The 17899-nt window shown below is 38.7% G+C and overlaps 1 pseudogene; it reads left to right on the top strand.

The window, feature by feature from the left end:
- Nucleotides 1-13210, top strand: part of LOC149545458 (COP9 signalosome complex subunit 1 pseudogene) — a 46988-nt pseudogene extending 33778 nt beyond the window's left edge.
- Nucleotides 13211-17899: the final 4689 nt, after the last annotated feature.

Raw genomic sequence — 17899 nt, 5'->3', positions numbered from 1 at the left:
TTAGGATTAGATTAGGGATGTTAGAGATTTGCAAGTGGATGGCATTCATGAGGGTGGGTGAGTTAGTGACTAAGCTTAGTTAGTATGGGTGGATGGGGTGGATTAGGCTAAAAAGAGGGTTTAGGAATAAGTTAAGGGTTATTAGATTTGAGGGTTTCATTTATCAAATAGGTTTATTTAATAAATGGGGAGTTTGGAATTAGATAGAAGAATAGGATTTAATTGATAAATAATAGGTTATTTTATTTATCAATTAGGACTATAGATGATTAATTAAATTAATCAGCTAGGGGATGGCAAAGGATTAATTAAATAGGAATTTAATTAATGATTCCTTTAGAGATAACTAAATAGGATTACCAAAGCAATGTAATCAAATTTAGGTGTCTACATTTTTCCCCTCTTTGACATAGTGTTGAGACAACACTATTTCAAAGAAGTTCGAATGAAGATGACATGAGGAAGATGTTTTAGCAATGAGGTTGCCCCAGTCTCGGATAAGAAGAGGAGAGACTAGACTTAGATGATGCCCCCTCAAGAAGGCGGCGGGGAGAGAAATGAGGCTTGACGACTTCTTCTAAAGCATAAGAAATTGAGATGAGCAAGGAGACTCAGATTGGCCTAGGAGAAGGGGCTGAATTAGCTCAAACTCTCACTACGGGAGAATGATAAAGGGCTATCAGGGGCACAAGAGGAAACAAGCTTAATATTTTTGGGATTAGGGGGGGATGAAGGAGCAGAGCGCTATAAAAGGAATCTAGGATGGAGAGATGGATGAGGGGATTTAAAAAGCTAATGCAATAGGATTTCAAAGAGTCAGATTGGCGAAAGATGGGTTTTTGAAGATCCCTAGGACTACTATTGTGGATCTCAAAAGATGAGGCTTGGTGGGTTGATTGGATTGGTGGATCCCTAAGACTAGGATTGTGGATCCCTAAAGCTAAAGGTGAGGAGTGATTTAAAGAGATACTCATGCATAAGCTGGGGTAGGAGAGACAGATGCTAGATATGGATGGGGGATAATGGAGAATGAAGGAAAATCATTGAAGCTTTTTGAGCAGGGGGATACTTCAAAAAGAAGTACCACCATGTAGTTGAGCACTAGATTTGCTATAGGACTGTTGGTTAATTACCAAGGTTACCAAGAACATCAAGGGCTGTTCACCAACTGTCCAGAGGACTGAAAAACTGACTCAAAAAAAACACGCAAGGGTTGCCCCAGCATCACACATGAATCCTAGAGGAAGCAGTGCGGAACCGACACTGGGTAACCCACAAGCAGAAAGAAAAACAAATGAAAGACTTGATCAAGACCTTACACTCTAATTGCCCCATTTGCAGCATACCATGATATGGAAGACCGTGGCAACCTTGAGGAGCGAACAAGGAGACTGCTTGGAAAAGGTACTTCAAGACCCAAAAGGGAAGATTCCAAATCAAAAGGAAGTGATAATCCAAAAGAGAGCCGTTTGCCAATGAGATGGGTAGGACGAGGTACTAATGGACCAATATCAGACATGAGGAAAGCTATATCCTGCAAGGACCTATCGGAGAGCACCTAAGCTAGTGGATCGGGATGAGTGGTGCGTCTGCCAAGCTAAACTAAGAAGGATAACACTTTGGTGACATGAGATCTAGCTAAAGAATTCATTGGAATAGCTCACCAAAATGTGCAATGTGTGCAAGATGCTGATCAAGGACAAACTGACACGAATGCATGATAGATACAATGGTACTAAGCTAAAGAGGATGTACAGGATGACGAACCAAGATATGTTACAAATGTACAAGTTTGTTCATGTTTTGGTTTTTTGTGAGATGGAAATTTTTGTGAAGGATGGGATGTCTATAATAGTTGATAGGTGGATAGGTAGATGGTTTGTGAAAAGCTTAAGGAAAATGGGATTTTTTGTGTGCATGTGATAGGATACAAGCTAGGATACAAAATTATTTATAGGCTGGAATATGGTACAAACTTTGGACAAGATTCAGATATACAAGGTATGGTACAAGATTTACAAGGTATAATACAAGCTTTGGTACAAGATTTTACAAGCTGTACAGGAGGTATTTACAAGCTCCATTAGATTTTGGATATTTGGTTGGAACACCAAGGGAACAAGCGAGTGTTTTATGGGATGGTGGGTGAATGGATGAGGGATAGGATAGTGATAGATAATGGATTAGTCTTAGTACACAAGGTGCCTGAATTACCAGGTTTTCACCAAGGTACCTATCCAAGGTACTTGAATTGCCAAGTTTTCACCATTGGACGCTTATTTTTCTTTGCTATTTTTATTGTGTATTTTTCAAAAGCTGGGTATACCAAGGATCTTTAAGCATAGAACTTCTTGAGATGAATGATGTTACTAGGATCATTCAAGAGTTATCCTTTTGGTGTAGATAGCTGATAGGCTCCAGAGTCAAAGGATGTAGTGACAACATAAGGACCAAGCCAGGTAGGTTCAAACTTGCCTTTCTTTTCTCGATCTGCTTAGACTTTCATGTTTTCTTTGAGGACCATGTCACCTGGCTAAAAATGTCGTGGGAGCACCTTCTTGTTAAAATTCCTTTTGAGATGATTTTGATAGACTGTGAGATGATCATAGGCTTGTTGTTGCTTCTCATCTAAGAGATCTAGCTGGTTGAGCCGAGCTACTCTATATTCTTCATCTGATATTTGCCCTTGCAAAGATATGCGCAAGGAGGGAAGTTCAACCTCTATAGGTAGTACCTCTTTAGCACCATAGACTAGGGAGTATGGAGTTGTGCCTATGGATGTGTGAAAGGAAGTTTGATAGGCCCATAGGGCTGGATTTATTTGTAGGTGCCAATCACGGCCGAAATCATTGACAACTTTCTTTAGGATTTTGAAGAGGGTTTTGTTAGTTGCCTCTACCTGGCCGTTACCTTGTGGGAAATATGGGCTAGAAAAGCGGTGATGGATGCAAAGGGAGGTGCATAATTCTTCCATGTTGAGATTTTCAAAGTTTCCTCTGTGGTCGGTGAAGATGGTGTATGGGATGCCGAAGCAGCAAACAATGTGGTATAAGATGAACTTGGAGACCTAAACTCCTGTAGCTGAGATGAGGGGGACTGCTTCCACCCATTTAGTGAAATAGTCTGTAGCTATTATTATCCATTTATGTCCATTAGATGAGAGGGGTGTGATAGTTCCAACTAGATCAAGGCCCCAACAAGCGAAAGGCCAAGGTGGTGCAATAGGCTATAGATCTTGTGCTGGAGCGTGCACAAGATTTGCATGCTACTGACATGGGAGACACTTTCTGACAAAGTCATAGGAGTCTTCTTCAATGGTAGGCCAATAGTAGCCTGCTTTAAGGATTTGTTGTGCTAAGACAATACCACTTGTGTGGGCACCACAAAGTCCAGAGTTTACTTCCTTTAACACCATCGTGCCCTCATTTTGGTCTAAACATTGAGAGAGAGTATCATGATAACCCCGACGATATAAGGTATTGGTTATGATAACATAGAGGGATGATTTTTGGATGAGGTTCTGGCGTTGGGTACGTGTGAGGTGAGGGGATATGATACCATCGTTAAGGTAAGCATGAATCTCATGGTACCAAGGGGATTGGGGACCAACCAAGATACAAACATGGTTTGAATCCTCATTCGCATAGGTGGGTGTGAGGAGCTGCTCCACTAAAAACTCATACTTTGTAGCTGCTTGGGGAATTTCCAAGAGTGAGCCTATAGTAGCCATAGCATCAGCTACTTTGTTCTGTATTCGAGGCACTTGTGTAAAATGAAGCCTTGTAAAATGTTGGGTTAGCCGATCAACTAGCTCTTTGTAGGGTAATAGCTTTTCATATTTGGTTTGATATTCATTTAGGGCTTGCTTGATGATGAGCTGAGAATCACCAAAGATTTGTAGCTCAGCAATGTTCCATTTTGCAGCTATCTTTAATCTTTCTATGAGGGCCTCATATTCAGCTATATTGTTGGTGCTAGGGAATTGTAGCTTGAATGCTTTTGGAATGTAATCTCCTTGAGGTGTGACCAACAATATTCCTGCCCTTGATCCATGAGATATGTATGAGCCATCAAAATAAAGTTTCCATGGGGGTTGTTCTTCAATTAGACAGATATGCTCATCTGGAAATTCTGTGATCAACGGATAAGCATCTATTAGAGGTGAATTAGCTAGGTGATCTGCTATAGCTTGCCCTTTGATTGCCTTTCTGTCCACATACTGGATGTCAAATTCACTAAGGAGCATAACCCATTTGGCCAAACGACCTGTAAGTGTTGTTCTAGAGAGCATATACTTGAGAGGGTCAATCTTGGAGACTAGTTGGATGGTATGACTTAGCATGTAGTGGCGAAGCTTCTGAGTTGAGAAAACAACTGCCAAACAAGCTTTTTCCAAAGGAGTGTAATTGAGTTCATAACCAACTAGGGTTCTACTAATGTAGTAGATGGCTCTTTCTCTGTTGTAGTCATCGAGCTGTGCTAGAAGTGCCCCTAGAGCAGTAGGTGTTGCTAATATGTACAAAATCAAGGGACGACTAGGAACTAGTGGAACCAAGATAAGGGGATTGGTGAGATACTGCTTGAGCTGGTCAAAGCTACGCTGACATAAAGGATCCCACTTGAAGTTCTCATCCTTCTTCAGTAAATGTAAAAATGGGGTACACTTATTTGCGAGCTGGGAGATGAAGTGTTGAACAAATTGAAGCTTTCCCTGAAGAGAACGAAGTTGTCGCAGTGTCTGGGGAGGAGGCATGTCTAAGATAGCTTTGACCTTCTTAGGATCGATCTCTATACCTCGTTTAGAAACTATAAAGCCTAGAAGCTTGCCAGATGTGACCCCAAAGACACATTTCTTGGGATTTAGCATGAGATGATATTTGGCTAACCTATCAAAGACTTTCTCTAGGTCAACAAGATGATCCATGAAGGTATGAGACTTGACCAAGATATCATCCACATAATCCTCCAAAATGCTATGGATGAGATCATGAAAAATGGCTGTCATAGCTCTTTGATAGGTAGCCCTAGCATTCTTTAGGCAAAAAGGCATCATGTTGTAGCAAAAGGTTCCCCAAGGGGTAGTGAATGATGTCTTATGCTGATCCTCTTCTGCAATCTTGATCTAATTATACCCAAAAAATCCATCCATGAGAGACAAAATTTCATGTCCAGCTATAAGACCTACAATCATATCCATGTTGGGCAAGGGAAAATCATCTTTTGGACAAGCTTTGTTAAGATCTCTGAAATCAGTGCAGATTTTGATGTCACCGGAAGGTTTAGTGACGGGGACCATGTTGGAGATCCATTCTGAGTAGTCGATAGGTCAGATAACCTTAGCAGCTAACATTCTTTCTAATTCAACTTTGACCAATAATGCCACCTTGGGGTGCATTTTTCTAAGCTTTTGTCTAACGGGCTTGATCTTTCGATCGACTGCAAGATGATGAAGTACAAGCTTTGGATCAAGCCCTGGCATGTCCTGATATGACCATGCAAATCGACCAATGTTCTCTCTTAAGACCTCAAAGAGGAGGTTAGCTTGGTCCTGTGATTGGGATGCAACAATGTGAACAAGCTTAGGGATCTCTGAAGAATCAATGTTGACTTCCCTAGTATCCTCAATTAGAATAGAAGATATCTTTGGTCGATTATCTTGAGGAGGTGATGCTAAATCCTCATGTTCTACTTGTGGCTCTCGATTTCCTTGCTGAGGAGTTCTCTTCACTGCCTTAGCTAGTCTCAGATTCACCTTAGTTCCAGTTTTGGGTGTATCGGAACTAGGTTGGGGATTTTCTCCAAAATACCCCTTGGGATCTAGCTTGTAGATATAGGCAGAATCTGGCTTTGTTTTCTTGTGAGGTGTTTCTACTCCCATGAATCTTAGAAGTGCCTCCTCTGATGTGAACTCATCGATGTGTATGATGCTTGGTTGGTCCCAATCTATGATTTGTGGATGGGCGAGTGGTAGGTCAATGAGGTGGATGGATAGTTCTTGGAGAACAAAGTCTCTGAGGGAGATTTGGTCTAGGATATCATCGTAGGCTCTCTTTTCAACTTCCTCAGGAATGTCTTCAATTTCGACAAGGTTGCGGTGAATGTTTGAAAAAGCGTGACCGTTCTCATCGATGCCCCCAGTTGTGGGTATGCCAAAGCCAAGACCTGACTTTGATTCCCACTTGTGTGCGTCGATGGGGCACTGCATGCCTCTTTCTTCTGGTCCTAGACCACCAAATTGATAGTTCCATTTGTTAGTGATGAGGTTATGTTCTTGGGGATACTTTTGGCTAAAGTGAACAAGGTGTGCTTGATTTCTTTGAGGTGCATCCTTATGTAACCATTTGTTGATATCTAGAGTGAGCTCCTCATGAAGAGGGATTTTTGAGGATACAAAGGTTGTTGGGCCAAACTGTTTGTATTGAGGAGGTGGAATCTCCTTAGCTTTGTGATATGTTGGTCTTCCATGGGCATGTGGATCAAGTGGGAGTGCCCTGACAGCAAATGCATCTGACAGACTATACTCTCCACAACCTTTGTTATTGATCTTCACGGTAGACAAGGTAGAGGCGAGGATGGTTTCTGGGTCATTATAAGTGTGGGATGAGCTGGTGATGGATGTGTCAATATCAATTCTAGGGCAATGGTTTGTATATGAAGCTTCAACCACATTGCAGTAAGCAAAGGGTTCTGGATCGGCATGGATGGTTACCTCAGTGCCTTGATGCGGAAATTTGACGCATTGATGGTAAGTGGATGGAACAACTTTCATGGCATGAATCCATGGGCAACCAAGGAGGATGTTAAATGGTAGGTTTAGATCAATAACATGGCAGAGTGTCTCTTGGATGACTGGCCCAACCTTGATTGGCAGCAAAATAGTTCCTTCTGTGGTTCTTTCCAAGTTTTCATAAGCTTTGATGGTGATAACCTCACTGATGATATCTACCTCAGTATACCCAGCTTGTTTTATGAATTTTAGGGTGCAAATATTCAAGGCTGATCCATTATCTATCATTACTCTTTTCACAGAAAAGTTGGATACCATAATGGCTATGCGAAGCGAAAGGGTGTGATCTGGCTCGACCACGGGTATGTCGGTGGTTTTGAATGATAGGGCACATGAGGATGAGAGGTGTCCAACAAGATTATGAAAATTAGTAGCATTGATATCAAAAGGGACACAAGATTCTATGAGAGCACTGTCAAGGATGTTCTTGTACATAGGACTAGTGTGAAGAAGGTCTCAAATGGAGATTTGGGCTGGCATGTTCCCAAGGTGTTCCAAGCTATTGTACTGGCTTTTTGATGGAGCTGATGGTGTTGGTGTAATGGGTGGGCCTGTGATGTTAAATCGTGCTCTTTGAGTGGTGACTGCACACTCATTGTTTGGTCCTTGGATATTGATAACATTGATAGAAGGCTCTTTCTCGGATATACAACCTATAAGGCTATCATAGTCTATATAGGATGAAATGTGGTCATTGTTCTTCCCATGCTGTTGGTTTGGCTGACGGTTGTTGGTGTTGTTGTTGGTTTGGATAGGTTCTTTTCTAGGATTTTGATTGTTGTGAGGAGGAAAAGCATTTTGATAGATCTGTAAGCCTGCATTGGGAGAGATTTGGGCACCAACAGTGATTTCCTTCCGATCAATGAGGTCCTGCACATAGTCTTTCAGTTTCATGCATCTGAGGGTAGTGTGACCTTTTACCCTATGAAATTTGCAATACTCAATGTCCTTGTACCATGCAGCTTTGGATTGGCTTGGGTCAATTTGCTGGGTAGGAGGAAATTCGATGAGGTTTTCCTTGACTAATTTCTCAAAAATGACATCCAATGGCTCACCAAGGGGTGTATAATTTCTAGGTGTAGGTTGGAATCTGGGCTTTTGTCCTATAGCTACATTAATGGCATTAGCTTGATTGTTAGACCCTTGAAAGTTGGGTCTTGGATTGTGACCTTGATAGCTTTGGTGATTCTGTTGTTGGTAGTTGATAGCTTGTTGATTATGTGGTTGATATGGTGGGTTGGACTGGTTGTGAGAAGGACCAACAATATTCACATGTCTGGTGTTAGTGACGCCATCTGTTGCAACATGCTTGTTTTTGTTCCAATACCTAGACTTGTCATTGGAATGTGATTGATTTTGGTTGGCCTCTTTGTAGATCTTGACCACACCATGTTTAATGAGTCCTTGCTCAAGGATCATTCCTTTCTCTTTGATATCTTTATAGGTCTGCAAACAGTTCATGGTCATGTGGTGAGCCAAGCTGGGATGGGCATTATCAATAAACATTTTCACCACATGGCACTCTGGCAAGGTGCAGGATATGTGGGTGGTAAGGGTTTTCCATCTTTGTAGGTATTCAGTAAGGCTTTCTCCACCTTTTTGCTTAGTGTGGACAAGGTCAACTATTGATAGCTCTGTTTCAACAAGATGGGCATATTGGGCTACGAATGCCTCAGATAATTTAGCAAAGTTTTTAATTGTGCCATAGGGGATTTTGTAAAACCATTCAAGAGCTGGTCCAACCAAGCTTTTGGGAAAAAGGCACAAGAGGAAGACATCATTGTATGCTACGTCTTGGCAGTGCATGTAAAATTCTTTGATATGTGTGATAGGGTCTCCTTTTCCTCTGAATTTGTCAAATTTGGGAACCTCAAAATGTTTGGGAAATGGTGTCATGGTAATGGCTCTGTCAAATGGGTAAGGACACACATTCTCAAACTTGAATGTCTTCGGATCATTCCCTTCTTGGATGGCTTTCAGAGCTATCTTCATTTGCTCCCATTCTAAATTGATAGGTGATGGCTGGGGTGCCCCCAATGTAGGAGTTCCTTGAGGTAGGTATGCGCTAGATGGGGCCATTGAATATGGATGGCTATGAGGGATTTTCTGATAGGGATTGTACATTGTTTGGGTAGCTGCATGGTGGATGACAGGTTGCTGAGGGGGAGGTGGCACATATTGTTGCATGTGTTGTGATGCTTGCTGTTGATATGGGATTTGAGGTTGGGATTGAGGAACATAAGATGGTTGTGGGATAAATGGATTGCTTTGTGGGGGTAAGGTATAAGATGGTTGTGAGGTTTGGGGAAAGGATCGGGGGGCTTGTGGGGTTTGACCAATATATGTGGGTTGTGCCCCCATTTTGGATGGTATCTGCAAATAATTGGTGGTTGGCTAGGGTGGTGGATTACCTCCTAGAAGTAGCATTGAAATGTAGTTGGTAATTGAAGGTAATGGATTAGTTGGTGGTGGAGGTGGTGGGAATTGAAAGATTGGGAATGAAACGGATGGGGTTTGATAGCTTTGTGGCTGGATTTTGAAGCTTGGTAGAGTGGTGGCAGGGGCTGGGGTCACTTGGGAGCTTGGTAGAAAATTGGTAGTAGCTTGTGGGGTTTGATAGCTTTGTGGAGTGAGGGTAGTAGCTTGTGGATTTGTGGTTGATGGCACTGAGCTCCCAAGACCTAATGGAAATGATGGAATTGTGCTTTGGGCTATGGTGAACAAGCTAGGGGTGATGAAAGGTTGATTACTTGGCCCCATGGGCAGAATCCCTATTGTATATTGCTGAGGTTGGCCAAAGATGCTAGCACTGATTTGGGAGATGGGTGGATTTGGAAGGCTGGGTTGGGAAGCAGCATCAGCAATAGTGAAGGGCATGAATGGCGAAGTGTTTTGGGTAAAAGGGGTTTGGAGTGGAGAGGTATGTACCAAGGATGGAGTGGTGGAGGTTGGATTGGCTTGTGGAAGGGAGATTTCAACTTGAGTGGAGGCTGGTATGTTTGGGTCGGTTGGATCATATGAATTGGTTGGAGGCTCTTCTTTTAGCATATATTGAGGATAATTTGGATCATAAGAGCCTATGGGTGGTGGCAGCTACCCAAACAATGGGTGAGATGGATCTGATAATGGAGGGGGTCTTCTAAAGTCAAAGGTTCCTAAATTGTCCCTTCGAAAATTAGCCATGATTGTCTCTTTGTTCTTGTCTATAATGGCATTTACCAATGCTGCATTTCTTGGTTGGTTCATGAAAGCTTCAATGTCAGTACATGATGGCATAGCTTTCTTTGGGCTAAAGGATGGCTGAGTGCTCAAGAGGGGTGAGGCTGTTCGATCCAAATGATAGGGCTCCATTGTTTCTTTCTTCTTGGCTAAGCGAGTGACGGGTGGCATGAAAAATGCTCCTAGGGATGAGATGCAATAATGTTGATGGATGCAAAAGGGGGAAGGCTTCTCTATGAAAATGATTTCCTAGGTTGAGGCAAAGCTACATGAAAAAACCTAAGGAGGATTGGGTTGGGGATTCTAACTTCAAAGATATGTTGTCAAAGCACAAAAGGTCTGCTTTCCTATGTGCAAGCTTGGTGGTGATTGTGTCAACTTAAGGATAGACTGATGATCCTTTAGGAGATTGACCACTTGTGGATCCCAACCTTTAGCTCAAGGTGATGAGGGATAACAAGTGACAAAGCTAGATTACCCTAGACAAAGCTCTGTCAAAGGGATAACCTTGGTGAGATTGGTGGATTTGAAATATTTTAGGAATGGCAAACTTTTGGCAAGGCGACAACAAATTTTGAAGGCTTGGATATGCAGATTTTGGATTGCTAGCTAGATGGTTTGGTTCTAAATGAGATGAATGAGCTAATAATGCTTAAGGGGATAACCTAAAATGGCTAGATTTTCTACAAAGATGACTCTAAAGTGAAGCTTATCCAAGAAGATGTGGAGAAACAAGGGGGTCTAATCATAGAAATCATGCCTAGTTGGTAAGGCATAAGCATTGTTAACTCCTGGATTTTGGCTAAATTTGATGGTGCGCTCTAGCCAGGCCTCTTGAACTGCTTCGTCGGTAGCTTTGTCCTCTGCTTTGTGTAGTTTGGAAATTCAAGGACTTGGTGTTAGTTCTTTTCTCTTGGCTAAAAGTTTTTGGTATGCCTGAGATGGCTTGAGTTTAACTTTGTGGAACTTCTATTTGGGTTTGGGTTGCTCTGACATGAATTCTTGAATCTGCTTGGCTTTGAGAGACCTCACTTATTTTGCTTCAACTTGTTCAACTTCTAGAATAGGCAGTGACTATGCTAAGTGTGCCCTAAGCTAGGATTGACCAAGTTTGGAAAACATGCATTCAATAAGTAAAAGACCAAGCAATAGATAGAAACAACCAGATAGAAGTTTTGATTCCCAGAATGTGATACTTGCGCAAAGGAGTGTGTGTGTTCTACAAATGTTTCAATCAGTCACTTCAAACAAATTAACATCCTAGATGGTTGTCTACAAGGCTAACAGTTGGTTTAGCTAGGGATTCCTCGATATACCCAAGGTACGTGAGGCCCAAATCCGTAGATGAAACCAAAAAGATGTCACACAACCGAGAGGAGTGGTAACCCACTTCTCCTCTTTCACTTCTCAAGGGTATAAAGTTCCTTGAGGCTTAGCTCGAGTGACAAAATCTTGATCCCAAGAGAGGTATCTTTCGATTCACCTCCCAGTTCTTATACTCCTCCGAAACGCTGGAGTTGAGGTTGTCCCAAGGGGTGATGAAATCCCCAAGCAGGCCTCCTAAAAAGAAACAAGGTTTTGGATCTTAATCTTATGCACCCAAGATGGCCTCGAAAGACGACAAGGGGAGAGAAGACTTCGATGACCTTGGGCTAAAAAACATGCTTGTTCTTTTACCAACTGACTCTTATGTGTGCTAATCTAGACTTTGCAAGCACTCATATTTAAGAGACAATGTTCAATTCCAACTTGAAGCACCAACAAAAGTAAATCAATCGAAGAATGCAAACAAAAAGAAGAGTTAGGGTCAACAAAAGCAAACTTGCATGCCCAGAGGCCCTCCACGTCAAGTATCGATTGATTTTCTTTAAGGCATTCAAGATTGAGTGTGAGTTTGTTTTAAAGCCCAAAGCAAAGATGTGTGAGACTCAATTTGTCAAGCGCATGCCTGGAGGCCCTTCATGTCAATAGTTGTTCAATTTTAGTGCCCAAACTTAAAGTGTGATTGATTTAATATAGAGTTTTGATCATTTAAGAATTTTGATAAAGTTAAAGCAAACATTCAAAGACCAAGTGAGTGAGTTAGATTGTGGAACATTTAACACCTTTTTCAAGTAGACCCATCCCCATAAATGGTGTTGAGCTTGCAACCAATGGTTGAATTGATGGGTGATTAGAAAAGAGGTGAGTCCATAGAACTACTCAAATTGATTTTTGCAAATTTGTATTTTAACTTAACAAAGTTTCTTAAATGTCCAAAAATCAAACTTTACCTAGATTGCATGTGGAAAAGAGATTTGTTTTGTTCAATTTTAGAAGCTCCAAATGAAGTCTTTGATATTGCAATGGTTAATTGATCCTTGGCATTCAAGATTGGATTTGTTGTTTTAATCATGCATTCAAGAAAAATTTGATTTTAACCCATGGCATTCAAGAGTGTATTTTTTAGCAACATTCATTCAATAAAAAATGTGTTTAACCATTCAAGTTCATTCCATGAAAAACCTAAAAAACATGATTAGTCATCCAAAAAAGTTGCTCCAACTTGCAATAAGACAAAAAAGAAATTGATTAGTCACCAAAATCTTCAAAAAAGGAAAGCTTAACTATGGAAAAAAAAATATTTAACTTTTTTTGCTGTTTTTCCTATGCGTAAAAATGCTTAAAATGGTCTAAATCCTACGGAACCACTAAAAGTGTAGAAATAAAGATTTTAAAGCAAAAGTGCAGAAATAAAGATTTTAAAGCAAAAGTGCAAAAATAAAGATTTTAAAGCAAAAGTGCAGTAGTGACAGGTGAAGGTGACAGTTCATCAGGTGCAGACACCAGACTGTGGAGACACTAATCTGCACAGACAATAGAGGAAGAGATGAAGACGACAGATTAAGTTGGTGGTGGCAGAGATGACAGTTTGGGTTGTAGAGATGACAGTTTGTTTGCTGGCGGCAGCGGAGACGACAGTTTGACTGATGGCGGCAGCGGAGATGACAGAATGGATTTTGAATAAGAAAATGGCCAGGTGGAAATGATGGTTAGAGGTGGAGATGACGATAAAAGCTAGGCAGAGACACTAAAATGTGAAGATGCTGATCTGCACAGACGGCAGAATTCACTTCGGAGACGACAGTTTCAAATTCGGAGACAATAGTCGACCAGTCGGAGATGCCAATATGTGGAGACGAAACTGCACAGAATTTGGTTTAAAACACGTGGATTTTCTTCAAAAAAAATTTTGAATTTGATTTTTGAAGCTTTGTTTTTTCTCCCTAATGCTTCCTTTAACCTGCAAGAACAAGATTAAACCCTACAACTCACTTATATGACAAGAAACATTAGATTATTAGCAAAAAACAAAATATAGATAGAAATAGGAGATTAAATGACCCATAGTGGGGTCCCACTAGGTGTGCCAAAATGTATATGAGAAATATGTTAGCAAGTAATACTAATCTATTCAAAAAAAAAAGCATTAACTAGCATATGAACCATAACATAAATGAGAGACTAAAGAGGAAACTCCAATTGGGAATTTGAGCCAAATGAATGGACTCTCCCAATAGGATTTAGCTCCTTGCTTGGTAGATGGGTCTAAAGATTGGGATGTATGCTCAAGGTTCTCAAAAACTAGCTTCAATGGAGATGAAAAATGGAAAATTGGTAGCTTTGTGAGCTCCCAATTTGGCATCATAAGGGTATGGTTGATGGCTTTTGGCTCTCAAAAGGGCATTATAACTTTAGCTCCAAGATTGTGATGAAATGGCTTGGGAGGAGATTCAATTTATAGGCTAAGGGCTTGAGGGATGGAGGGCTAAGATGGAAAGAAAGATGAAAGCTTAAGGAGGGTTAGGATGCACTCAAAAGGGAGCACATGGATTGTGCTTGTTTAGCACCAATCAGGGAGTGACACATGTCACAAGGTGAGTGGATGGAGAAAAAGGGAAGGATGAGTCAACAAAGGAGACTCAAAGGATAATATCTTCATAAAGACCCTTCATTATGGCCTGTAAGAGCTTGTAAGAGCTTGTAAGAGTCTTTATGGCTTTTGTAAGAGCATTCAAAGCTTAGTGGTTGGGATATTTTGAGGGGAGTTGAGATTTGCTGACTTTCCTTGGCTTAAGAAAGTCTTAAGATTGCTTAGGGAATGTGACAACATTAGGGGGTGGATTAGGCTTGGGTTTAGGATTAGATTAGGGATGTTAGAGATTTGCAAGTGGATGGCATTCATGAGGGTGGGTGAGTTAGTGACTAAGCTTAGTTAGTATGGGTAGATGGGGTGGATTAGGCTAAAAAGAGGGTTTAGGAATAAGTTAAGGGTTATTAGATTTGAGGGTTTCATTTATCAAATAAGTTTATTTAATAAATGGGGAGTTTGGAATTAGATAGAAGAATAGGATTTAATTGATAAATAATAGGTTATTTGATTTATCAATTAGGACTATAGATGATTAATTAAATTAATCAGCTAGGGGATGGCAAAGGATTAATTAAATAGAAATTTAATTAATGATGCCTTTAGAGATAACTAAATAGGATTACCAAAGTAATGTAATCAAATTTAGGTGTCTACACCTTGAACTAAGTATAAGTCAAGAAAGGTACAAATTCTTCAGCTTTTGAACTATGATATGGATTCTAAACCAATGTAAAATATTTTAATGTATTTGGAAGCAAGTGTTACATTCTTAAGAATAAAAAGAATGGTAAACTTGATGCTAAAAGTGAAGACTATATATTCCTAGGCTATTCCACAAGAAGTAAAGCTTATAAGTGTTTAAATACTAATACTAAAAAAGTTTTGGATAGTGCAAAAGTTACATTTAATCAATATATATAGGTACATGAAGTTGAGCCTAAGAAGGAACTTGAAGAGTGAAAAACCTTCATACACTACTATGAACACATTAATATTGATGAAGCTATGAGCCAAGGTGTAAATGAATTGTAGCAAGTGTTAGAGACTACCAAATCACATACAATGGATGTTGAGATGTATTTAGGAGCCAAGTTGCATTTCAGAGTTGACTTGTAGACATAAGTTGAGGTACATTCTTGTATTGAGATCAGTGTACATGAAAGGAATGCCAATTTACCTGATAGAGGATTACACAATGATTGTAAACTTGATAGACTCATTCAAGAAAGAAGAGTATAACCAAGATTCTCAAAGTATGTTAGGAGACATCACCCTACTGAACAAATTATTGGAGCTAAAGAAGGTAGAACAATGAAAAGAAATAAGTTGAGAAGTGATACATGTTTTCTAAGAATGCATGAGCCTATGTCAATAAAGGATCCATTAGAGAATGAACACTAGAGTAAATCAGTGAAATAAGAGATTGATCAGATTAAGAAGAATAAAACATGCACTCTAATACCTAGACTAGAGAACACAAATGTGATTGGAACCAAGTGGGTGTACAAAAACAAACTACATGAGAATGGTGAATTCATATGAAACAAGGCAAGATTAGTTTGCAAGGGATATGCACAAGAAGAGGGAATTGACTATGGAGAGACATTTTTCCCAAGTTTTAGATTGGAAGGAGTAAGAACTCTGTTTAATTATTCTAGATACAAAAGTTTCAAATTTTATCAAATGGATGTGAAGCCAACATTTCTGTATGGTATACTAGAAGAAGAGGTTTACATAGAACAACCAGAAGGAATTGTTGATCCAAAAAACAAGAACATATTATATAAATTACACAAAGCTTTTAAAGAAAACCCCAAGAGCATGGTATGAAAGGCTTCACAATTATCTAGTGAAGATTGATTTTGAGAAGATTGGTGATAACATAAATCTATATTTGAAGACAAAAGGAGGCAAAGGTATTTTACTAGCTGAAATATTTGTTGATGATATCACATTTGGAAAATAGAATGCATTATTTAAGGCATTTACAAATGAAATGAAGAAATAATTTGAGATGTCTATGTTTGGAGAGATAAAGTTCATTGTTGGTTTGAAAGTATATAAGATGAAATTTTTTATTTATATCATTCCATCTAAGAGTGTAAAAAAAAATATTGAAAAATTTTGGTATGGAGGATTCAAAATCTATTGGCACTCCTATGGTGATAGGACACAAACTGTCCAAAAATTATGATTTTTTTGAAGTAAATCAAACATTGTATAGGTGTATGATTGGAAAATTGCAATATGTAGTACATAACAAACTTGTCATTGCATTATCTATTAGGTTGTTGCAAGGTTTTCTACGAATTCTAAGGAGAATCATTTGATTGTTGTTAAAAGGATCATGAGATATTTGAAAGGAACAAAAAACTATGGTCTATAGTACAAGAAGAATTATAAGTTTGAATTAAGAGCCTATACTAATGTTGATTGGGCTAGAAAAATTGATGCCAAAAAAAGTGCAAGTGCTGCAACATTTTTCTAGGAAAGAGATTAGCACCTAGATCGGTAACAAACAAAATTGTATATTTCAATCTACTATTGAACTTGAATATGTGGTGGCTGCAATAAATTATATAAATGTGATATGGATCAAACAACTTCTCAAAGGAATGAAGGAAAAAATTATTGAACATATGGTACTTTATTTTGATAATACAAGTGCTATAAATATATCAAAGAACCCTTTGATACACACAAAGACAAAGCACATTGCAATCAAGTATCATTGCTTGAGAGAGTTGGTTCAACACAAAGAAATGAGAAATGAATATGTGATTACAAAAGAGAATATAGCTAATACATTCACAAAATATTTACCTAAGGATGCTCGTGAATATCTTAGAGGTTACCAAGGGATGATACCCCTACCCAAAGCTACTTAAGAAGCAAGAGTAGTGCCCTACATCAACTAAGTTGAATGTCATATTTTAAAAAAAAAAAATCAATGCATTGGATCTTTCTTTAAGAACTGCCTAAAGTAATGAAGGAGCTAAATTAGAAGATTTATAGTCACATGAAATATGATAGAGGGAGAACTTGAATTCTTTAGATATAAATGAAAAGATGATAAGTTTTTGGCATTGTTGTCAAAGAGGGAAATATAAGAAAGAGGGATATAGTTAGTAGAGAGAGATAAGAAGAAGATATAAGGTTAAAGGAAAAAAAAGAATGAGGAACATATATTGACAGATGGAGAATTTTCAAAGATATTAATTCTAGTTTTGTATTGTTGTTGGTATTGGTTTAACATCAAATGTAAAGAGGGGGATAGTTGAAAAGAGATTATTTGAAGTGTAGAATCTATCATGGAGGATAAAAGTAAAAAGTTGTATCACCTCTCAAGGTGACGTTTGAAAAAGACTGAATTTGAGTATTTCTATCTAAAAATTTAAAAAAATTCAAACATATTATCTAGATAAATTCATTCTAGCTAAGGTATATATGACCTCACACTTTTCCAATTGGTAATGCCTATTAAATGCATGTTTTATACTATTTTTTATCTAATTACTAAAGAAATAAAATTATTTCAGAAAAGTGGTGTTTCAATAACTCTTACTATTTTTTATGATATATTTTTAATAACTATAAACACAATTTTGTAGAGCTCATATTCAAGACTATTCTCATATAGATTTTATAGTGATTTAATTAGTTATAGTATATTATAATAAAAAAAATCGATAACCACGTATTCTAATACTCAAAAAAATGTCAATTTTGAGAGAGAGAAAATATTAAATCATATGAAAATAATAATAATAATAATAATAATATGTTCTAGAGGAGAGAGTCCTCTCCTAGAATGTCTAATTTTTCTCCTAGTTAGAATAGATTTATTTTGAAAAATGTGTTGGGAGATGAAAACTATCAATTTTAGGTGAGTTGAAATTTGAATCATTATAAAAGAGAAAATATAGGTCTAAAGACATTTTTTCTTTTTGACCATTCTAGCTATATATGTTTTCTATAAC

This window comes from Cupressus sempervirens, chromosome 7, assembly GCF_028749045.1.
Source record: "Cupressus sempervirens isolate cs-2001-9-10 chromosome 7, ASM2874904v1, whole genome shotgun sequence".
Taxonomy (NCBI): Eukaryota; Viridiplantae; Streptophyta; class Pinopsida; order Cupressales; family Cupressaceae; genus Cupressus; species Cupressus sempervirens.
This window is presented reverse-complemented; position numbering and strand designations above follow the sequence as displayed.